Source organism: Akebia trifoliata, chromosome 7 (genome assembly GCF_017979445.1).
Source record: "Akebia trifoliata isolate Shusen 1 chromosome 7, ASM1797944v1, whole genome shotgun sequence".
Classification (NCBI taxonomy): domain Eukaryota; kingdom Viridiplantae; phylum Streptophyta; class Magnoliopsida; order Ranunculales; family Lardizabalaceae; genus Akebia; species Akebia trifoliata.
Window position 1 is genome coordinate 23,463,232 of NC_141381.1, and position 25,780 is coordinate 23,489,011.

General features: G+C 33.3%; 1 long non-coding RNA gene across 2 annotated transcripts; it reads right to left on the reverse strand.

Annotated features, from left to right (window-relative positions):
- Positions 1-9,194: 9,194 nt before the first annotated feature.
- LOC147398447 (uncharacterized) lies at positions 9,195-10,925 on the reverse strand. Of its 2 annotated transcripts, XR_015180172.1 has the most exons (4): positions 10,863-10,925; positions 10,434-10,489; positions 9,774-9,809; positions 9,195-9,555 (listed from the first exon to the last, which is right to left on the reverse strand). It is a non-coding gene; the product is annotated as an uncharacterized LOC147398447 (long non-coding RNA). The 2 variants fall into 2 exon arrangements; XR_015180171.1 differs by lacking the exon at positions 10,863-10,925 and having other exon boundaries at positions 10,434-10,852.
- Between the last annotated feature and the right edge of the window lie 14,855 nt (positions 10,926-25,780).

Consider the following 25,780-nt stretch of genomic DNA (forward strand, 5'->3'; position numbering starts at 1 on the left):
TAAAAAATGGGGGGAATGAGGTTGAGGGACCGTTTAGAAAAGAAAAGTTTACGAAATGTCCTGTTCAGCAACCATCCAAAATTTAGGAACTATTTAGAAAGAAGTCCCTCCACAAAGGTCTTTTAAGTAATTTTCTCAATTAATTATAGTATAACAAGGGCACATGTGAAATGTGCCATGCTGTTCGGATACGGCGGAATACACATTGTAGATACGTCATCAAAACGACATCTGCGGTTAAAAACAAGTGTACGGCACAGCTACGACGACCACTTTAAATGTCCAACGAACATGGGGAATGCATAACATCATCATTGAATTTTAACAAACCCAATTCACATCCTTAATCATGAGCGTCTTTTTATTTCAAATCACCCAGATTTAATGGACACATGTGGGCCCACCAATATATTCGGATTCTAACAGGACCTGCCATTTGATGTCTTCAGTTTTCTTTTTCTCTTAGAACATTTTAGGTTATCGTTATTAAAGAGAGCTATTATTGCCACACCAACTTTTAATAATATCACACCAATTCTTATTTTGGTGTGCCAATAGTTACTCTCTTATTAAAAGGTGTTGTTTGCATATAACTTCCAAGTAGACTAAAGGGATAATGACCCTATAACAAATGGGTAATAGGGTTAACTCATATGAAGCTAATTTATTTTGGAATTTCTCTTACCATCAAATTAACTTATTTTTTCAATCATAATTTTTGTGATAGCTAGGGCTTTCAAGGGTTTGATTACAATCCACATCCAAATTAAAATCTTATAGTAGGAATCTCGAATTCCTGAAGGAATTCTAATGATACCACATCCTGAAATCATATCGACACATTTAAAATGATCATCTCCACCAATCCTCCTTAGAGGTTTTGATTCTTTATATTCAAATAAAATTAAAATTGACAAATGTGGAGATCCAAATTAAATCTAAAAAAAAAACACAAATATTATAATCGTCAAATTAGTAGCATTAGATATGTGTCATGACATATTAAAAGACTCAATCCTAATGGTAGATCATATGGTCAACCAAGAATAACTATCTTCAAGAAAACCTAACAGACTAGCTTGATTGTCATCCAAAACATGACTTCAGGTGACATGTCTAATTAGAAAAGAAGTGATTCAATTTAGATAACATAAAAAATTTACAAATAGGACTCTCATGTAAAAAAAAAAATGTATGAAAGTTCATTTCTTGCCACAATACTGTCAAACTTCCTATTGATGATTTGATCAATGAAGCATTTTCATGAAGGTAACATGAGGATTTCTTAGAAAGAAGAGAAGATTTGAACCATCATGAGTTCTTGATTTTCATCTATAATTTTAAAATTAAAAAAATTGATTTGAGTTAAATGTTTGTCAAATCCAGTCAATTTGGCCGAGTTGACAGGTTGACTCAATGATTTGTCAAGTTGACTTGGAGAGTTGATTCAATCGAATTTTGGAGTTGAATCACCTCAAAATCCAAAATTGAGCTGAGTTGGATAGAATGAGTTTCGAATGAACTCCACGTGTTTAATTTAAACTAGGATCGTGATAATCTAACTTACCCACGTGGCATACTCAATCGACACCCTTGACGTGATAGGCCCGAAAATCGTAGATTTGCTCTCCTCGAGATACTGAACTATGGTTTCTCATAAAAAGATATAGTTTTGTATCCTGAGAAGAGCAAATCTACGATTTCGAAGTCTCTCACGTCAGGGATGTTGATTGAGCATGCCACATGGGTAAGTCAGATTATCACGACTCTTAAAACTAGGCTATCGAGTTTCAACTTGCTAACATAAGCCAAATGCATGTGGTAAGGCTTGAAGAAATGGAAAAAGATGTCGATGACATGAAATGAACATAGGCATATAATGTCCCGCATGGCCTATAGGATCAATTCTCCTAAGGTTCACACTGAAATCATTCACACACTTTTTGTGGAGTGTACAAGGAATCTGCATATATATATATATATATATATTATATATATATATTAGGGAAATGTTCAACACCCTAAGCTTTACCTACACTTTAACAAACGTGTTTTGTCCTATATGGGTTAGAAATTTTGGAATGGGCTGATTTTTGATGAGGATGATCTCTATGATTAGAAGATCATCCTCACCAAAAATCAGATCCTCACCAAAAATCAGCCCATTCCAAAAATTTTAAACCCATGTTTACAAGTTGAAAAATCGTGGACCATCCATTTTTTGTAAACCATTTTTTTATGGGGTTAGAAGTTTGGAATGGGCTGATTTTTGGTGAGGATGATCTCCTCACCATAGAGATCATCCTCACAAAAAATCAGCATATTCCAAAATTTCTATCCCATGTAGGACAAAACACGTTTGTTAAAGTGTAGGGTAAAGCTTAGGGTGGCGAACGGACGCTCTATATATCTATATATATATATATATATATATATATATATATATATATATATATATATATATATATATATATAAAAGAGGATATGTGGCCGAAGTTCATGGAATCAACTGAAAATAATTAATGGTATCTGAAATAAAAGATAGGAATCTTTTAAGTTATCATATATGAGGGAATACTTAGCTTTCTTTCCTTTTTGTTCCCTTGAGGACAAATAGTAGCTCAACATGTGGATCACATGAAAGGGGTTTAAAGTCACCATTTGATGGGGTTAGGATATCTCTCTAAGCCAAAAGTGAATTTCTGACATCCTATGAAGTCCTCATATAGCAACCCCTCTGCCTCTTCAATACCGATAAGGGAAAAAAAAAAAGACTAGCTCAATTTTCCTCACAACTTGTATCTCTAGGAAAAGAATGTGTTTTGTACACACCAACTTAAAACAAAATCTATGTTAATGCAAAAATGACCTCAAAACCCTTGGTTTCAACTTAAAACAAAAAATCCTTTGATTTCTATGCATAAAGATAGTCATTTTCAACATCTTTGACAAAAAAAAAAAAAAAAAATTTACTCTAAACGTGAACCATAAGACTAATCTACTTCAACATTCCAACTTAAAGAACAAGATATGATATTTGAAATAGAAAATAATATATTTTGGAAGAAAATTTTAGCACTTTCAAAAAAAGATTAATGCGAGTTGCAAAATGATGGATTGGATACGAGGTTTAATAGATTAAAATTAAGATGACTGATTTTAAGAAAAAAAATGAAGGATTTTTAATTATAGATTGAAGATGAGAGTATTTAGATTATTTCTTGTTAGTGTAGAAAATAGAAAAAGAAGAAAAAGGTAAATGGTGCATGTCTTTAGTTTGAAAACATAAGGGCTTCTCAAATATTCACCCAAATGTGGAGGGGTAATCAAATCAACAAAAATATTGGAAGGGGTGGGGGAGAGGGGCATGCCATCAATTTGTAAACATAGATAGAGGGGTCCAAAAATTGAGTGGGGTGGGGACAACAGCTAAATTTTTTGTAGAGGTAAATATGGGTACAAGATCAAAATATGCAAAATTATTAATAGATTTTTATAGTTTTTAAAAATTCTTGTGGCGGCTAGTGCTCCCATTGCCCCCATTGTAAATCTGCCCATGTGAAGAGTTAAATGAAAAAGCAAGTCATCCACCAATAGCGCTTATGAAGTATGATGAAATGAAAATAAAGTTGCACACTTCTCTCTTTAAGGAAATACTTTTCGATTATAGAAAGAAAATTAGCTTGGACATTAGAATGTAATATACAAACATCTCATAAGAGCAAAGTGAGATTGGAGAGGAAGCCAAAAAAAAAGAAGAAAAAGGCCTTATATCTTGCAACACTCTTCTTGAGGTGTTGGGAGGAATTGTAAACCTACTTGAAGGATTAACATGCAAGTGATATATGGCCCTTTGTTTTTGGAATTGTCTAGAAAGTATGATTAAAGCATGAAGAGACAAAATGGCCTTACCCACTAATACATGCACTCAGATAACATTATTTATATAAGAGATTATTTAGCACATGTGATACATGTGAGTAAGGGAGGTAAGCTTGAAAGGTGTGAACTCGGCTAAGTTGGTAAGGGGTGTGGAGAGTTTATTTTATCACAATCAAAACATGTTGAACACTTCATGTTCACCACTAACTCTTTGTTTCTTTAGAAAAGAAAAAAAAGAAAAAAAACCAAGTGAGGTCGGTTTTGGTACGCTTTCATTTGCACCCCATAATTAATGGATACCTAATTGGACTAGGCCCCATGATTATTCCATTAAAACCTAAAAGAGGGGAATCCAAGATGTATAAAAATGTCACTGTGGGTGCAAATATTCTTCCAACTCCCATCTTCTTCCTCAGATCAGTTCAACTGTGAGCAATGTTTTCAAATAGCTATGCTATTATACGAGCAGCATATGCAATCTCATGATAGCAAATACGATTGTATAGCATATTTAAAAAATAAAAAATAAAAAAGAGAAAAAATTGTAAGAACGGAATAATTCTCAAAAGAATATATCTATATAGGTGGTGTGGTTTATGTGACAACATCTATGGTAATGGTTTTTGCTTTATATGGGTTAGAAGTTTTGAAAATGGCTGATTTTTGGTGAAGTTGATCTCCACACCAAAGAGATCATCTTCACAAAAAATCAGCTCATTCCGAATCTTCTAACCCCATAAAAAATGATTTACAAAAAACTTGACAATCCACGATTCTTCAACTTCTAAATTGGGGTTATAAGTTTTGGAATCGTAGAGATCATCCTCACCAAAAATTAACAAATTCCAAAACTTCTAACCTCATCAAAATTGGTTTACAAAAAACCGTTGTCTTGGATGTTGTCACTATTGTTGTCCCATGAATTGTCCCCATATATATATATATTTCAACAAATCCAAAACTTCTAACCTCATCAAAATTGGTTTACAAAAAACTGTTGTCTTCTTGGATGTTGTCAATATTGTTGTCCCATGAATTGTCCCCATATATATATATATATATATAGGAATGATCATGATCGGCAGCCAAGCCAATGTGTTTTGTCTTTCATGGGTTAGAAGTTTTGGAATGAGCTGATTTTTGGTGGAAACCTTTTCTCCATCAAAAGTGGTTTACAATAACTGACGATCCACCATTTTTCACATTGCAAATTGGGGTTAGAAGTTTTAGACTGGGCTAAATTTTTGTGACAATGATCTCTTCATCATGGAGATTATCATTACAAAAAATCAGTCCATTCCTAAACTTCTAACCCATATAAGATAAAACACGTTGGCCAAATAATTGACTGCTGAACAGGACCCATGTAAGAATGCATAAACTCAAAAATTTGGTAAAAAAAATAAAAAAAAACAAAAAACAAAATAAAAAATAATAATTTAACGAAAGTATACAAGAATAGAGTGAAAGAAATAGGTTAAGAGATCTGTAGGAATATGGTATTTATACGATAAGATAAATTAAAAATAATAATTTAGTGTTTTAATAGTCAAATTTTTTTATTATTCAAACAATATGTGATGGCATACTAATTTAAAATCACTAAGCCGCATATAATGACAATGGAAATGAATTTTACATATCACTCCTTTTCTTTATTGATCTTGCAATTAGATTATGACAATAAAGTTAGTCGAAATTTTGATAGAGTAATATGATATATCTAAATAGGTCAAAGTGCCCCCACATAATTTTCAAAGTCTTTAAGGGATTATGTGCTATTGCGACAAGCGACAGGTAATAGCGGCGGATAAAAAATCCGTCGCTATTTCCCTCATAAAATTTTTGTTATCTTATTTGCCCCCACAAATTATTTTCCACTCTCAAGTTGCCCTCATGTAGGCAAAATCCTAGCTCCAACTTGTCTGATTGTGTCATTTTTTGATCGGTCTACATCTCTTCAATTAAATATTGTACCATGTATGTGGCTTTTCTAAAACTTTGTGAAGGCTTTCCAATACATGGTACATGGTTGGTAGATGTCAATATTGCATGGTTGGTAGATGTCAATATTTGGTGGCACTGCCCCTATTTTATTTAATTTTTAGAATGTATGTTATTTGGTTAAATTATCATTTTCTCGCTAATTGAAGTGAGTAACACTGTTGTTGTAACCTTAAGGTTTCCATTCTTTTCTTATCGGCATAATCTTGAGGATTGGATAATGGGGAAGCTTGGGAGTTCACTTTCTAAACTCGAGATGATCGATGTGGTCCTTCTTAGGGCCTAGCCCGTAGTTAAGTTCTTATACTCGGATTGCTATTGGACATTTTCTAATCGTTAATTTATTGATTAAATTTTGCTAATGCCACATCAATTCTTATGTAAATCACCAAAGAATTGCACACAGTTGGTGTGACATTAGTAAAAGTTGGTATTGCAATAATGACTCTATTTTCTTAACATTCAAATCCCAATAACAAAATAGGGAGGTTGAAGAAGTTAACCAAACTGAAGTAAAATAAAATTACCCTATTCGAATTTTGTTGCGACGCTGATAAATAAGGGTATTGTAGGACACGTGGCACTGATGTTTGTGAAGTAGTTGGATTTACAACCCTACTCCAGAAAGGATGGAAACCAAGTGGTCCTATTCCTCCATCAATCATTTGTTGAGTAGTGGAGGGTAGATAGAGATGAATCATATGGGTTGGTCCCACACGTGTCATGTAAGTGGCTAAGTCCATGTCAATCCAGACTGTCCAACCAGTGGGACCCATGTATGATACGATACGATACGCACGGTCCGATATTTTGTGGACCAATATAAGGTTGTCTCATTCCATTAATTAATAAGGTTAAAAAAGAAAATGGGAGAGAGTAACAAGAGTGCTGGGTTTCCTTGCTTGGGCAAACATGGTAATAATAAATATGACTTATTAGTAAGGTTTTGGGCCTTTAGGTCCATAATTTAATAGTGTAGTAAGGTCTGTTTGTTTTTCTAAAAATGTTACTGCTTTGGATAGACTTTTGAAAAATGAAATTTTCATTTACAAAAACAAATTTTTGGAATTTCACTGTAAATGTAAAATATCTTTTTACCTTTCAGTTCCTCAAACGGTCCCAACATCACCTTTATAGTTGAAGATGATTGATTTGATTGGTATTCTTTGTTTTTTGTTAGGATGGAATCTTGAATCAACAAAGAAAAATATGAGAAATAATTTTCTAAAGGAAAATCCTTGAGAGACTTTGTTTTTCTCTGTGATTCTTACTGTATTGATGTGATAGCCATAGATGTCTTTCATCGAGATACGAGTAAAAAGCATCTGCGGTTATGTGACCACCTCCATGTCGGAAATGTGAGAATCACTGTAAATCCCTGTGTCACCCCAGCATTACTCTTTTCTAAAAGAGTTGAAATTCAATTGAATAGTAAATAAAAGATGATTCAAAAGTTTTTTACAATGAGCAAAACCGTTTCTTAAGTAAAACCTTAATGATGGACACCTATCGAAAGGAGCACAACATTTGTAAAAGTGTTTGCTTAACCTTGATTGGCTTATATAACAATCAAGATGTGTGGTAACCATGATACAACTGTTATAAGTGGACTCGGGGCCAAAACAACGAAACCCAGCTAGATTATCTAATCTATCAAATGTTCCTCGGTCGCAACACCTCAAAACTAGTTAGCATATAAGCCAGAGCACTAGCATGCAATAACCCAATTAGCGAAAACCCCCTCTAGTCTATCATTTCAAATGGGCATGGAAGAAGATGCGATGAAGGAGTGCATACACCGACAAAATTGACATAGAGCATACCCGCATCACAACATACAAGAGCAGTCCCTAGACTTGGCGTCATAATTATCAAAGAAATATTAAACTGTCATGTTGAGATCTTCCTCACAAAAAATCAGCCTATTCCGAATCTTCTAACTCTTATTTTGAATATATATTATATTTTAATAAATGTAAATTGGTCAATTTGACAAAAAAAACAAAAAAATTGGTTAAGTTTTCCATTGGGTTTGGAAAATGTGTTTGAAGTCCGTATGTATGACATTCCTTAAAATAAGGTCTACACCCCAATTGCAAAAAACCAAAGATGTGGTCGAAGTGTGGCAAAAGCAGGTCATGCGTGTGTGGACTCCTTTTATTTCTCAAGTACCCTTTTAAGGAGATAAAGTGTACATATCATCAATAGACTTGAGTTGAGGTCCATAACACTTCATCAGACACCACCTCTTTATTAGTAGATCACCTATTCATCAAGACTACCCCAAATTTCAAAAAGAATGAGCACTGATCATGTCAGATGCCACTTTTAATGATGGTAATAGACATCAACTCTGGCATATAAGGTATCCTCTAACGTGTTGGCTCTCATTGATATATGAAAGTTTGGTCCACATGGGGGGTGTGTGAACGAGTGAGTCAATATCTATACATGCGGATGATGGAAGAGAAGAACAAGTGTAGAATAATGGAGACATGGAGTTGGGCTGCTACCCAGAGATGGAGTTCGGGATATCCATATTGATCCGCCCCGAGGAAGTCTGTCTGTCTATGTCCCTAACGGGCCTTGGCCCGGCCCAGGGTCATATAGAATGCATTTTGGATGTCTTTCAAATGGAGTGGCAAATCTAAGAAATTTATGTGATGGGTATATTGTTTCATGGAGAATTAGGCTTGCGATTTGAGTAATTAGAATTGTTATATGCGTTTTGATACTAGAGGTACTCATAGACCCCTCACCAATCAATTGACTATGACTAGCCTGGTACTCATAGACCCCTCACCAATCAATTGACTATGACTAGCCTTACTATGTTAGCAAGGATTTCACCCTAACTAAATTGCAAAAACATGTTCTAATGCTTCAGGTTTGTAGAGGATAAAATTCTATCAACTTTGAAAAAACAAAATCTCAAAAATAATTATAATTATTTTTCACCAGTGAATTTCAATTTTAAGTTTGGTAGTTATGTTGAAGTTCGGTAGCCTTCTATTTCCAAAACCTTGGTTCAAGTTAGAAAAATTATTTTTCGATTTTTGGATCTGAGTTTTTTGAAGCAACTGAGAGGGCTGTGGTGTTGGTCCTGTTGGATTGCTGAGTTAGTAATCCATTTGATGACTCTTAGTAAGGCTCAAATTTTTTACTAACGCTAAATAGGCCTCGCTGAATGTACATGAGTTATAGCGACTGCCGCGCTGGCCGTCGCTATAGAGTATATTTTTTTTAAAAAAAATTTGTTATTTAACTACGGTTTTGGCCGTCCCTATAAATTTTTTTTTTTTTTTTAATTTTACACCAGCCCCCTCACGTATTGTTGAATATTGGAAGTACCCCTATTACCAGTATGAAAAGACCCAAATGCCCCTCCTATCTTCAACTTTAAAAAATCTATTTGCCAATCCAAATTCTAATCTACAATTTGAAACTCCTGCAATAAGCATTCCAGATGCATGCAAGACAACCTCCACTTGCAAGTTTATCTATTTTATTTTGTAGAATATAAATAAGAAACTATCGGTAACGTGCCTCCCTCAAATCTACAATACTTCGCCTTACTTGTCGTGATAACAACACTATTTTGTGGCGATGTTTCCCAAATACATATATACTTGTCTGATTCCATTGTGGATTAATTCCAACACTCGGTAACTGCAACCACGAAAAATAAAAAAAATAGAAGATCATAAGTAGAATTTAAAAAAATCAAAACTTTAAAAGCACAATTGAAGATGAATCTATTGTGCATGAATCAGATCAAGAATTATCCCTACAGATCTTAACAATTTGGAACTAACAATATGGCTTACATAAATTACAAATAATTCTCTTTTTTCAGGTTATAAGATAAATATAATAGCCAACATTACCTGATCATAGAATCAGAGGATCGTGATAAGCAAAACCTACAACACATTAGAGAGACATAGTTCATAAATGTCATCAAATCAAATATGAGAAATCCAATTAAAATCACCAAGATCAATAATCAAACAAGATGCAAACTGACTCAAAAACTCTAGGGATATCATTGTATGTTGGTATAATTCACAAAAGCAAGATGATGCACCATACTATGGCACAGCCAAGGACTGTCAACGTAAAACAAAGAAAAAATAACCAAAAAAAGGGGGGGGGGGGGAATCAAGGGCTGTCAACGTAAAACAATTGCCACTTTGGGCATGCACACACAATTTACATTTCATTCCGTTTTCAGCAAAGACCTAGGTGGCATTACAAATTTAAACATATCTACTAATCTAGAATGTTTACTAAATTTACTTATTTAAAAACTTTTATATTACGCCATCCATACTAAACTTGCCAACTTAAATGTCTGTTTACCACTACATAACAACACTCAATTTCTAGAAGATAGACTCATCAGACACCATGTCACGACAAGCTTGTTGAATGCATGATGAATACTTTATCAAAAGAAAATCTCCCTTAACAGATGATAGTAAATTGTACACACATATGCTGGCATATCAGGATTGTAGGGATCGGTGTGTCTTAACACTTCGTACCTATGTTAGACACCAATACACATGTCCTTGTCATATAGAACTTCCAGTAGTCGGATCTACAGAGATCACCGCCAGATTACTCAAATATGGATACGTGAATAATGCCGCAAAAGAATTACTCAAACATGCATATATGCATTATGCCACAAAAGACTTGCTCTCTTGAAGGAAGCAAGGCATCTAGGTGTTTATATATAGCATTAAAGCTTTGAAGAAACTTATGATGGGTGAGATTGTGAGAATTCAGCTCACCTTATCTCAAAAATCCTGGGATCAACTTTTGAGACCACTCAAATTAAAGATCTTGAAAGCTCAGCATTGCACATCCATTCATGCACAAAGTGTGCACTAACAGACAATGCCGCATACGTGCACAAGAGATAACCAAGTAATACATCTACGAACAAAGCTAAAAAAATGGGGACATACAGAAAGTGCAGCTACAGCACGACCACTAAGAAGTTGCTATGCTCGCCGCATAATGATGCATAGGCTTCAGGTGTTGCTAGTCCACGTTGCATTAGATGGCAAGTCCACTCTCTGTTGATCTCCAATATTGGTTGGTGAAGAGATGCTTGATTCCTGCATCAATCAAATAAAAAAAAAAATTTATATATAAAAAAGAAAAGAAAAGGAAGAGGATTATGTTAAGCAACAGATAAGTAGAAGTGATTCAGTCAGCCAGGGCAGGACTGTCGCCCCTAGGTCAAGATGATTGGATGGTATCGAGACTCAACCACACAAATCTCTCAAAGGCCATTCAACATCTTGACTCTATGGAGGACATGTTCCCGAGTCTAACAGCAACATCTTACCCTATTAGAGTAGTTCGGTAACATGTTTGAAGTATTACCATCGACTGATAAAAACCAGTTCCATGTTGTTTTATGAACTCGGAAAGTGTGTTTCAAAGAATCAGGAAGGGATGAATTAAAGAAAAAGAAGCCACCAAAATTTTCAGTAGAAGCAATTAAAAGGTTGGGTTGGAAATATCTAAGAAGTCCTGTGTGGGGGCTGCAATTTCACATATGTTCCCTTTGGGAGAGTCGCGTTTTTAACTCGCACAGTGTCTCCCTTTCGTCGTTAAGAGCATGTTTTCCATCATCTATATACAACACAATTGAAATATAAAAAAAATGTTAGTTTCACTAACCCTTGCATAATCAAGGTGAGCACTCAAACAACACAATATGGAAAACAACACAATTGACACCAAAAGGCATTTTAGTTGAAAGTAGAGGTGCTTCTCCACCCAAGTGGGGCATGTCATCAGTTTGAAAACAGGGAGATAAATCACCAAAAAATTCAAGTTTTGTTAGAACTTGCTGCATTTCCCAAACCCATGGGACCCAATTACGAACTGGTTCACTTTGTACTGATTCGCGGTTTGGTTTGACATTTTGAAGAAAGAGTGAAAAAAGCAATGATGTAAGGTTTGAAGAAAGAATTTTAGGCGTCAAATAAGATCAACAGGTTCCCTACTCACTTTACACATGGAACAAAAATCAATGGAGGTAATGAATCATACATGTCTAGAATATATGAACTTAATTGTGTTAATATATTCATTCGAGATGTAGCCTACACAAAGTCTAGAATATATTCTAGTGAGTCAAGTAGCACTAGTTAAACATTTTATATGAGAAGGTCAAATTGTACTTGCAACCCATAGTTCCAAGCAAAGATATGATGCAGAATTGCACATCCTACAAATATATTCTAGTGAAACATTTGAATGACAATATATAACCTTCAGAAACAAAAAGAATTCTAAATAACACTAAAGCCAATAGAGAAATAATGATGATGTTGGCACTAATAATAACAATAAAACTATTGTTATTATAGTAGCAAGGAACTTCAAATACTTTACCTCTATAGGTAGATTGGCTAGGAATAGATAATGGCACCAGGATTATAAATTTCAAAAGAAATAATAAGTTGAAGATCGATTCATATACTAATTTCTCTTATGGGACTTGTCCAACATGGACAACACAAGTTGGGGTAATTGAGGAGAGTTTGATAGGATTCGATAGTATTTGGGAGTGAGATTCCTGTATTTCGATGAAACTTAGAGGGTTGTGGTTTTGAATTTCTCATGTGGTAATCCATTTGAGCAAAGCAACCTCCTAGTAAGGCTCACAATCTTACTATGTTAGTAGAAAAAGGGTTCCAAAAAAAAAAAAAAACTACAACTGTAATAAACAGAATAAAAGGATTGATTCATGATACCATCAGTTACTTCAATGCCATTTTTCTAATAGGATAAGCCTGCTTTGACTGCTTTTGCCTACTCATATCACTGGGTGAGCAGCACAAATGCTGCAAAGAAGGTTGGGGAAAATGAAAAGAATGTAACTAAGGACACGGTGACAAGAGCAACATAGTTATACTCATTTTTGTTTGGCTAAAATACTGCATAACAGATTTAATGGGATCAACAAGAAAATACAAGTTGAACCAATTTACCTATTGAATAGCTAAACATTGATGAACAAGAATACCTGATTGAACATTGAATGGCAGCTGCAATTCCAAACTCTGCACCCATTGCCCGTAAAATTAGTAGAATAAATCTTTATATTGAAGATTATATAAGAGTGAAAGGAAAGCCCAAACCAATATGGATTGAAATCTCCTAATTTCAGCTTGCCAGCCTAAAGTGTACACATCATACATCATTAGTTAATTGAAAATACACCTAAGAGAGTGTAGTAGATTAGCTAAGATAGGAAAAGATACACAACTCAAAACATGACCATGTTTTCTAAAGTTTACATTACTTGGACACTTCAAATGGGAGCCATATCCATGTCCAGCATTTTTAACTTAATCTTTCTTTTCTTAAGGGCGTTTTTGATTGCATGGCCAACTCTAAGGAAAATAGTACACCGTGGAAAACTTAAATTTAACACTATTTGGGATTTTAAAGCCTAACCCTGACTAATGCAGGAACCTTTAGCTATCTCTTGAGATTTTAAAGCCTAAAGGCTTGCAAAGAAGAAGCATAACAAATTGCCAGCACTGGAAGTATTTTTTCACCCAAAAATATGGCACAACTAACAAGGTCAACTCTACCAATACTGGAAGTATTTACACAATCATACAGATAGGAAAAAAAAAAAAGAATGCTACCCAAATAAGTGCATGACAGTTACTATACAATGGCATACTCAACAATTTTAATTTGTAGTTACTATATATATTTTTTTAAATAAACAAAAAACAATATCTCCATTTATAGAAGAACTTATTTCAGTTACCTTGATCAGTTGTGTCCCATTTATATAGAATGCCTTCCCATCCACCATGAATTGTATCCCATTCCTTCCCACAAAAACCCATCTCAGGTTCTTTAAAATAATCAAATCTCAAGTCCCCAAAGACATGTAATGAAGGCAACACGATGTAAAACCAAGAATTGGGTACAACAGCCCATGTCCTGCCAACATTTTTCTCTCTTGATGTAGAATCTCACCAAAATAGAAGAAAAAACAAAAGGGTCAAAACTAACAGAGATATTGACATCTATTCTAAGCTCTAAACCATGAAGTCTAAAATCTTGGATACCTAGATCAAGATTTGGTGTCTTAGATTCTTAACAAATTATGTGATTGAAAAAAAAATTAAAATACTAAATCCAAAACATGTTCCAACAACAATGTTTGGTAGTACTCTATATAAGCATTCAACTCACAAGCTAGTCATGTTTAACAAGTACTTAGTGGTGGAAAGACATTTCTTGTGCCATTTATGTCACTAATCCTCCTACATAAAGAAATTCAACCAAAGCATTAACTACTACAATGAATTGTTTAGTCAAAGATTACCAAAAAAACATTAACAAAACAATTAAGAGAACATGATATAAGGAAGGATTCTCGCGCCTATTTAATTTGGTCAAAAAGAAATGGAGATGGGATGTGGAAAATCTACTAATATTTCACTTAATGTGATAATTTAGTTTACAGATGCTCAGATGCTATAAGTTTTAGTACCTCTAGCTTACTTCCCAAAGCCCAAAGATCATCCATTTCAACCATGGAATTGAATTTTAAATATTTCTATAAACATATAAGAAAAATATTTTTCATTTCTATGGAGACCAAAAAGAAACAATACTAACATTTTTCATTTACATAATTTTTATAAAGTTTTCTTTTTTGGGAAACTAGGTATTGGGCCTTTTGAAATTGGATGAATCAATATCTATAGAACAAGTCTTACTTTTAAAATTTTTTTGGGGGAAAAAATCAGTCTCTCTCTCTCTCTCTCTGGTATTTTGAGGATAAAAAAATATAAAAAAAATTTCTTTCTTCTCTTTCACTGGAGAGATCAACAATAGAGGAAAGTTTTTTCGAGGTTAAATCCTAATGGAAGCATTATAACTCGATTAGGGTGTAAGATATTATATATGGAATCTTAATTGACTATAAATTTACATTGATTTACTGTTGTAAGCTAATCTCCAATCCATAACATATCTAGGGCTCAAGTTTAATTATCCATCAAAAATAAATGAGAAACAGAAATGAACGGCTTGAATTGGAAAAAATTACAGATTCTAGGATTTCAAATCAAACAAAAATCACAAATTAAATTACTTGAATCAATAAAAACTAAAAAAACTAGGGTTTATCATGATGGAATTGAAGAAAACTAATGTTTCTTCTTAAAAACTTACAAATTTGAAATTCTTTATAGATCTTCTATCATTATCTTCCTTTGACTTCTATCGTTCTCGAAATCAACCAAAGAGAATGAGATCCCTCTACCGCTCCTTTTTCTTCTTCTTCTTCTGGTGAAACAAGGATCAAAAGTCAGCTTTAAAATCGAATATGAGAAACGAGTAGGGTTTTGTGAGAATAGGAGAAGCACAAATTTGAAATCGACTATGGTGAGTAACCGAGGATGGGAGACGTTGTTTTAAAATCGAAGATTTGGAGAAATCGATGGTCAGAGATTGATTTATAGTCGAATATTTAGGGAAATCGGAGATGAGAGATCAATTTACAATCGAAGATTAAGAGAAATAGAAGACGAGAGATCGATTTCCAATTGAAGATTTAAACAAATCAAAGGGGAGAGATCGATTTAGAATAAAAAAAATTAGAGAAATTGAAGGTTTCTTCTCGATTGTTCTGTCTTCGTTCGACCACGAGACCAGGTTTTGAATCCGAAACTTGCGTAAAAAATAGAGGAGAACGAGTTTTGATTCTGTTAAAAACTAATATTAGATAAGGAGACGATTTAACAGAGTAAGTAACCACGATGAAAGAGTAAGAGCCGAGAGAGAGAGGAAGAGCCCTTCTTCCTTACTTCCATATATCGACGGTCACATTTTCTGTTGCTACAGATGGATACAACGAGGGTTTAAATGTGGCCGTCACTGCAAATCGTTGCTATAGAAGCAATTTCCTGTAGTGTAAGTTAGTTGGAAAAATGTTTCTCAAATCAATTTAGGTTTTGGGGATATAGAGCCCATGACAAGGCTATTTTTCTTGTATCCAATCTGGTTCCATGGAGTCCCATCCAACAATGGATGGGCCAAATTTGCAAGTATGGGATTCAATCTTCCTTTATAGAAGAATAATGACAAATGCTCGCGATTTTGGGTATGCGGTTGACGTGGTAAGGGCACAGAACCGCACATCTTTTTCCAGTGTATCCTGATGAAAAAAATCTATGGTTTTGTGCCTTACCACGTGAGCCGCATACCAAATCACACGCATTCATCATGACTCTTTACAAAAACTTTTTGTTTTGTAGGATAAATATAGGAACTCTTATGTAATTTTACATTTCTGAATTTTGTGAAGATCTCTACGCAAATTTGAATATTTGATCCTAAAAATATATTTGTTATAAATAAACTAGAAGGTGACACATGCAAAGACACGTGTTTCAAAAGGGTTTATTTATAATTTAAAATATTGATTAAAGGGATTTTGAAGATTACATAGTAAATAAATGCTTTTGTAATTTTGAAAATTACACATGAATTGTAATTTTCTTGATTTTTTTTTTTTAAAATATCAAAATGACTCTGATTACATTAAATTTAAATATAAAAGTCAGGGAATTTATGGCCGTTCAAATTTTGGAGTCGAATGAGTTCTATATTTAACAATTCTACTCTGCTTTCTCCCAATATAATAGTAAAGAAATGTGGCGAACAATATCTAGTCTTTTAAAATGACACTCACCCTTTCAATATTTTAATGGGTGAACTACCATTTCGTGAGCTTAATTGAAGAATATATGATTCCAACTCACTGTTCATTTTAATTATTAAAACGTGAACGGTAACGAATTCAGAGATTTTAAAGTGACTATTTCCAGTCAGTCACTTCAAATTTGCAAAATTTTCACTTTAAACTTGGGAAATAGTCACTTTAAAACTTCAAATTTGTTACCATTCACGTTTTGGTGATTAAAATGAACAGTGAGCCAGAATCGTTAATTCATCAAAAGTTGATAACTTTTTCGTAAATATCCCTATTTTAATTATCCAAATCTAAGTATTTGTAAAAAAAAAAAAAAAAAAAAAAAGGACCATTGTTTTCGCCAAAACAATGGTGATATTTCAAAACATTTGTTTTGGTTCCCAAAAAAATTAAAACATGCCATTATTATATTTATTTCAAACCATCTCATCAAATTATGTGATTTCGTATTTGCACTGATTGTCGAAGATAAGTTTTGAGCAACTCTTAAGTGCAGGCATCTAAAATATGCCAACAAGCTCATTTGAAGATCCACACGAGTTATTTAGTAGTCATGCTCATGCCTACAAAGCCAGTTGCCTGTGGTACCCAAAGTCTATGGGGCTCGGGAATAGTTCGGCATGAGAAAGCTTTGGAAAAAGCCGGCAAAAGTTGAGAAAGTCAGAAAAATATTGGCTAAATTGAATAATAAAAACAATTATTTTAAATATATATATATATATATATTTCATATATTAAACGATAAAATAACACTTAGAAAATATAATGCGATTTTTCTTCAAAAACTTGTCAATTAAATCACAATTAAGTGTGATTTTTAAAATTAAAGATTTTTTGAAAAAAAAATGATTTAATTGATAACTATTAAATCCTGATTTAATCATGATTTTTCCAGAAAATTGCAGAATTTTGTCACTATGCCCAAACTCAAGAAAACTCTATTAAATCTCTCTATTTAAAAAACAAAATCTAATCAATGATTTGGATCGTATATTTGTCAAATTGAATGGACCACGGTCTACCTTTGTTCAATTAGGTTGGATTGGAGTATGTTTATTACAAAAATTTAAAATATTTACACATTTTTTCCTAAAATGACTTTAATTATATTATAAAAGATAGACTAAAAAATTGATAGTTGAGTAGTCAAACCACTGATTCAGTTCGATTTTTAAAACACTGCTTTCAAATAATCCCACAAATATATTTAGGGTGATAGACATACCCTTCTATATGCTTGATTGCTCATATTTCAACTCGGTCCAATTGAAACATGTCTCTTAAAAGAAAGAACTCGTCGGTTAATATCTGAGTTAGGTGACACATACAAGTGAGTTCAACGCTCTCGATTTCTCATGATTTTGTAATTAAAAGTTTAAAGAAAATAATGATGTCATTGACATGCATGTAGAAGGCCAAGATTATGAAGATAGTGTTGAAAAGGATGGTAATACCGAAGGACGGAGCCAACAGTTTGCCCACATGGGGGAACAACCAAGCATGAAATTTTTTGAAGATAGAGTGTTGTTGTTATATGTCGCAATAATTCAGAAATCTTTATAGAATTTGAAAGTTCTTGTAAGTCCCCTTTGTAAACCCGCCCCTGATAATAACAATCGGAAGATAAAAGAGAGGACAGAGAGAAAATCAATTTTCTAGCACCATAAATGGATGTAGGAAAGTTAAGAGTTAGGACTTCTGTAGTGTTAAAGACTGTCAATGTAGGTTTTGTAACTTAATTGGAGTTTAGAGGGTAGTTTTAGATATTTCAAATGGTCCATTATAAGTTTGATGTCAAATGATTGTATTTTGGATCAATTGAAAGAATGTTTAACCAAACAAGCTGACTTTAAGGAGGCAGAAGTGATCCTGCATTTGAGTCCAACTTTGAAGGCACCCTTAGTGGCTTTTTTGTATTTAATTTACATCCTATTTTTTCATCAATATTTTGGATACCTCCTTGCCATGTGTCATCCAAGAAAGAGGGTTCTTCCAAAATTTTGAAGTGGGTTGCTCGCTTCAAAGTTTTTCCCTACATTTTATGGGGAGTAACACTATTTTGGATTTATTAATGTGTGCCCTTAGGATATGTTTGATTGCACATGGAAAATAAGGTGGAAAATCAATTTCCATGGAAAATGACATTTTTTAAGTGTTTGATTGCACATGGAAATGGAAAATTCATTTTTCATCCCAATCAAAAAGTCCACAAAAACATGGATTTTACTTTCCTACCCATATTTTTCATCCCTAATTCTTCCTCACTCATATCTTCCTCTTTCCTATCACCATCACCACCATTTCACTAACCTCATCGTCATTGTCATCACCGTTGCCGTCTCCGTCTCTATCATCATCATCTCCAGCCACCTTCTCTCTCTTCTTCTCATTCTTCTCTATCTCTCACCTCCTCCACCACCATCACCATCATGTTTTCCTTCCATCTTCCTCATCATTTTCTTCCTCACTTACCTCCGTCGCCGCCACCATCACCATCACGTTCTCCCTTTTTCTTCTTCACTTATCTCCACTACCACCATCACCGTCGTCGCCACCACTACTGTCTCTATCGCTGTAGCCACCCTCGCCGTTACCGTTGCAGGCACCACCACCGTCTTCATCGTTGTCACCTTCGTCGCTGCCATAGCCTTCCTCCTCTCTCTTCCTCCTCATCTTCTCTTCTTCTTTTTTATTTCATATTTTTTTTATGATTTTATCCAAGTAAAATCAAACAATGGAATTTGATTTTCCAACCCTACCTATTTTCCACCATTATTTTTTCATGGATTTCAAATTCCATGGATAGTCACTTTTCATGCAATCAAACATACCCTTAATGTGTTATAAATACACTTTGAAAATTAGAACATGAGAATATTTTAGTAAAAAGCAAAATTTTCAAGAGTTTTTATGTACAAAATTCAATTCCAAAAAGGAACAGGACCCCACTAGTTTTAATGATTTTTAAGGCTTTCTTACTTAATATCCCTAAAAGTATGACAAGAATGTTTAGGGAGACTAGTATTTCTTCTTCACTTATCTCCACCACCACCATCACCGTCGTCGCCACCACTATTATCTCTATCGCTGTAGCCACCCTCGTCGTTACCGCTGCAGGCACCACCACCGTCTTCATCGCTGTCACCGTCGTCGCTGCCATAGCCTTCCTCCTCTTTCTTCCTCCTCATCTTCTCTTATTCTTTTTATTTCATATTTTTTTTTTCATGATTTTTATCCAAGTAAAATCAAATAATAGAATTTGATTTTCCAACCCTACCTATTTTCCACCATTATTTTTCCATGCATTTCAAATTCCATGGATAGTCACTTTTCATGCAATCAAACATACCCTTAATGTGTTATAAATACACTTTGAAAATTAGAACATGAGGGTATTTTAGTAAAAAGTAAATTTTTCAAGAGCTTTTATGTACAAAATTCAATTTCCAAAAAGGAACAAGACCCCACTAGTTTTAATGATTTCTTAAGGCTTTCTTACTTAATATCCCTAGAAGTATGACAAGAATGTTTAGGGAGACTAGTATAGCTTTTAATGCAATGGAAGATTAGACTTTAATGTGGAACTTTTTTGGTTTTATCAAAGAAGTTGTACAATTCTTTAAGAAAAAAATTACTCAAAGGACCCTTGCGGAGGGACTTCTTTTTAAATAATCCATAAGTTTTCAACGATTGTTTGTTATGTCATTTAGTAAATTTTTTTCTTTCTAAATGGTTCTTGAACCCTATTTCCCACATTTTTCACGATTGAATGTCTTAATCGTTCGATTTCATCTAAAAATTAGATTTTTGACATCTCAATCTAAGTTTGGAGATTTGATTCCGTTAGAAAGAATTTAAAAAGAAGAAGAAACCATTTTTAAGGGTTTTTTCAAATATTTTGAAGATGTTTGTAAAAAATTAAGGTTTTTTTCACTTTTTTTTTTCTTAATTTTTGGATGAGACTTTTACCAATGACAAGTTCACCACTTTTTATTTTTTTAAAAGTGATGAACTAGACAATAAATAGTGGTGAATTGACAGTAAAAAAATGTGAACTTGATACTAAATAAAAAATCGTTGAGTTCGATAGTAAAACTTATGATTTCGATGATATGATAGATCATTAAGAAAGAAAAAAATTTACTAAATGTCCTGTCAAGCTAACACGCAAAACTTAAAAATATTTAGAAGAAACTCTTCCACAAGGGTCTTTTAAGTAATCTTCCTATTCTTTAATGAGAAGGCGTTGAGTGACTCATGAAAGTGTTACTATTGTAAGAAATGAAGGGTATTTATGTTATTGGAATATTATATTTATAAATCACCTTACGGGTGAATATGTAAGAAAGTTTAAAAATTTGGGAGTGAAATTTTTTTCTCAATTTCAAAATAGACAAAATAAATTAGGGTAAATTATACTTTCACCTCTTATAATTTGGCATAATTCTATGTTGACCCCCAAACATTTTGACAATTGTACTTATCTCCCCTATAATTATGTAAGGGTCAGGTTCAAGGGTCATGTGAGAAAACATGTAAGAAAACTTTCGACGGTAAATAAAATTTTAAAATATGGGTTAGAAATTTTAGATTGAGCTGATTTTTTGTGAGGATGATCTCTATGATGGGAAGATCATCCAAAAAAAAAAAAATCAGCCCAATCTGAAACTTCTAACCCCATTAAAAGTGATTTAGAATGTGGGACCGTCGATTTTTTTTTTCAATTTTTATCACTAATTTGTAAATCACTTTTGATGGATTTAGAGGTTTCTGATTGAGCTGATTTTTTGTGAGGATGATCTTCTCATCATAGTGACCATCTTTGCAAAAAATCAGCTCAATCCAAAACCTCTAACCCTTATTTTGAAAAACGAAAGTTTTCTTACATGTTTTCTCACATGGCCCTTGAACCTGACCCATTATGTAATAGGTTCACTTACCTCTCTTCCATCTACTTGCCATCAATCAAACAGTTAGAAAATGAATTTTTTGTTTTTATAAAGACTATTTTTCCCCTTTTAAAATGTTATTCTTTTTTATAAACAAAAATATCTTTGTGAAAAAAATGAATTTCCTTATCATTTTTGAATGCTTAGACAAGAACATTTTTATAGTTTCAACTTTCAAAATTTTTTTTATATAAAAAAATAAATAAAATAAGAGGGTAAAATGGTAAAATAGCATCTGAACTTTAACACCTATCTGAAAGGGGAGGTAATTGTAATTGTCAAAATGTTAGGAGGTCATCATGAAATTATAATAAACTACAGTGGGTCAAAGTGTAATTTAACCAATAAATTATTACAATTCTTAGGTCTGCCATCTGCCCTGTAAAAACAACCCTTTTCAATCGAGCTCTTTTTTTTTTTTTTAAATTTTTCCGTAGTTCCAAAACTTGATTCCACTCGAATGTCCACCAAGGCAACTTAAAAGGTCGCAAGTACAACTCTAACAAATATATTAATTTTTTTTACACAAACACTTTGGGACTTAGTAAGATTTTAAACCTTTACAGGTGGTAATAATACAAGAGACTTGGGTTCAAATCCTGTCAGCACCAAGTTATTAAACTCATTAAAAATAAGTTTATCGATAAATTTTTTTTTTTTTTAAAACCTTACTAAGGATTGTGTTGCTCAAAATTTTGAGTGTTGATTTTCTAACTAGCAAGTCTTCACTCAGTCACAACTTGACTGATGTGGCACGAGAATCATAGATCTTTTCTTGGGATACACAATTTCACATTTTTTATGGGGATGTACAGTTGTTTATCGCAAGGAAAGAGATCTATGATTTCATGTTTGTGCCTCATCAGCTGAGTATTGACCGAGTGAAAACTTTCTAGTTAGAAAATCATTCTTCTTACCACATTGGCAATCCAAATTCCAACACAACAGCCATGTAGATTTCATGGGAAAACACAGATCCTAAAATATGTTTTTTTGAACTTGATCCAAGATTTTGAAAATTGATGATTATCGAACTTCCACCTAACTCCAAATTTAAAATAAAAATTAAACCATGAAAAATAACTTTGTTTTCTTAAAGTTCATAAAATTTTATCCTCTACTGTCTTCAAGCATCAAATCATAATTTTGGATGCCAAAAGTTAAGCCCATGGACCCCTAATAAGGGTGAAATCCTTATTAATTTAGTGAGGCTCGTTGGACTTTTAATTTTATAAATAATTTTTAGTATTTTAAAGTAAATAAATAATTTTTGTGATGAGATTACGTAGATCAAATGACTATCTATCTATATGGATCGCATCTCTATGTGACACCCAAAATCATGATCGGATGTCAGATGGACGGATAGTACAAAATTTTATAAACACTGGAAAGAAATTGTGAAAAAATGCATTTTGGTTGGATTTAATTTTTAAATTTGAGACTTCAATGATTGTCTATTTTTAAAATCAAGATCTGATGGAAAAATATTTTTCTTTTTAGATTTTATTTTACGAATCCAATCTAGACGGTGAAATCCATAGGGTTGAGGTGTCATTTGGACCTATGTAGCACTCCAAATAATTCGACCTATTTTCTAATGTGACTTGAACCATTCACCATCAAGTCAAACCAATTCAAGTTAACTCAGTCCAGTTTTGAGTCGATTCGACAAAGCTTTAAAATTGTGGACTTTTGTTGGGTCGTAATCTTCTTGCTGGTCTTGGGTAGAAATAAGAAAAATGCTGAACTAACTTTGTTGGACAGTGCACTTGACGTGATAGTGCATTGAGAATTGTAGATTTTTTCTTGTATATCGAGGAAAACAATCTATGGCTGTCTACGCACTGCCATGTCATCACAGTGCTGAGTGGAGTGTCTAATGAAGTCGGTCTAGAACGACTCAAAAAACAAACTTCTTCACTAATGATTTCCTGACGCCCCCCCACCCCAACAGAATCATAGATCATTTTCTCGGGATACATAAGATCATAAATCTCCTTTTGTGTGTGTTTGTGCGAGCGTGCATTGAGAGGTAAACAATTTAACTGTCGAAGTCTCTCCATCAAATAAACAATTGAGATAAGAGGAAAATATATATATAACATATTCTTTATGTATCCATAAAGATTAACATATTCTTTTATAGATACATTTTTCCTCGGGAATCCCTAGCATCTCGGGAGTCCCTGGGTTGACGCTAGTGTTTTTCATTCTCTATAGGTTGGTTGATGGAGATTTAATGAACTTGGTAGGCTGTAGCTATCGAAAGCAATGTTACTTGCATTGAGTCCAGATCCAATCTCCCACAACTCAAATCTTGTCATATAAGGTCTCTTAGTAAATGCAATAGGAAAAAAGAATTAATTTCTTACCGAATCTTCTATTATACATCGTACTTCAATTATTACCATATTGATCTCCATTACTTGTTAAATTAAGTTCATATGAATAAATTGTAAGAAAATAAATTCAATTAAATGATCTTTGATAAATATTTTGGAAAAATTAATAATTCAATATAAAAAAGATTACACATGTTTTTGATAAATATTCAAAAATTATATGAGACTAATTTCGGTTTTGAGTCGGACTAGCTTTACTACAATTCATCCACCAACAAAATAAAAGCTCAAGATTTACTACAAATCTTGAGTTTTTGATTTGATGGTGGATGAACTTTAGTAAGGCCCTTTTTCCTTACTAAATCAGGAAAGTGCTTTTGTTTGAGTTTCTTAACCTTACTAAGTAAGGTTTTCACCTTTACCATAAGTCTTTGAGTTCACATATTGACATCCAAAAACATGATTTTATATTTCAGGGTTATAGGGGACAAATTTTTATGAATTTAAAAAAAAAAAATTTATTTTTCACCATTGAATTTTATTTTTAAGTTTAGGAGTAAGTGGAAGCTTGACAGCCGTCCATTTTCAATATATTGGATTTCTGTTCAAAAGTAAATATTTTTTTTATCTTAGTTTTTGTGGTTTTGAATTTCTGATGTAGTAATCCATTTGAGCAAAACCACTACAGTAAGGATTGAAATCGAGTCCAAGTCCACTTCAAATTTCGAATGAATCCTCTTCATTATAAAACACGTGGCATTTATTTATTTATTTATTTCATGTCCTTACATTTCTGCAAAAATTTTAAATAACTCCTTCGAAATGCCACGTGGAATCCAATGGAGAGGAATCCTTCAAAGCTTTTTCCTTCGAAATCTTTACTATGTGTCGGTTTTTGTAATTTCCCCATCATGGTTTTCTCATTAAGGAGATTTTGTCGAAGTTTAAGTAGATTATATGGTTGCAATTCTTACATTTAATTTAAGAACCCAAGTTTAAACTCCAAAGTACTTATCAATCAAATGGTGGACCTGGTCCACTTATGACCACTGATCACATCAGTAATTAAATTTAGAAGTTGACAAATTAAATGTTTTTTCAAAAGCTAAAATCAATTGATTTTGTCTTAGGTATAGGGACAACAATTGCAAGTAGAATCAAGGATGAAACGTGGCAAACACACAACCAATGGACCAGCAGTTGAAGTAGATGAAGAACTATTAATGATGTAATAAGTTACACATTTACTACATTAATTTCTACATCCCGATGTTCATGCAATTAAGTTGACGGATGAAAGTAGGTCACAAACATGTGGTTGAAATAAAGGAAGAAGATGAGGGAGTCATAATGGCAAGCTAAGTATTTTCGATTCCTCGTGCTGTGTACTAGAGGATATAAAAGAAGGAAAATACTGGAATGACACAGGGTATTTACTGCGATTCTCACAAGTCTAACATGAGATGTGAACATTACCATAGATATGTTTCCTTGTGATACAAGTAAAAATTATTTATGGTTATGTATGCATCTCCATGTCAGAATTGTGAATCACAGTAAATCCTGTGTCACCCCAGCACGACTCATAAAAGAAACACAAATACATTCAAGTCTATAGTATGGGTGTGGTTTATATTATTATTTTGTTCCCAACTACCTATTAATTTTTAGCTGTGTTTGGTCCTATTACACTAAAAACCAGCTACTTGTTCATCAGAGAAGAACAATAATAAAAAGAGTTGTGGTACATTGTTAGAGGGTCCAACATTGAGTTGATTTGACAATGCACAGATAATTATATAATTTTTTTTTCTCGTGATACA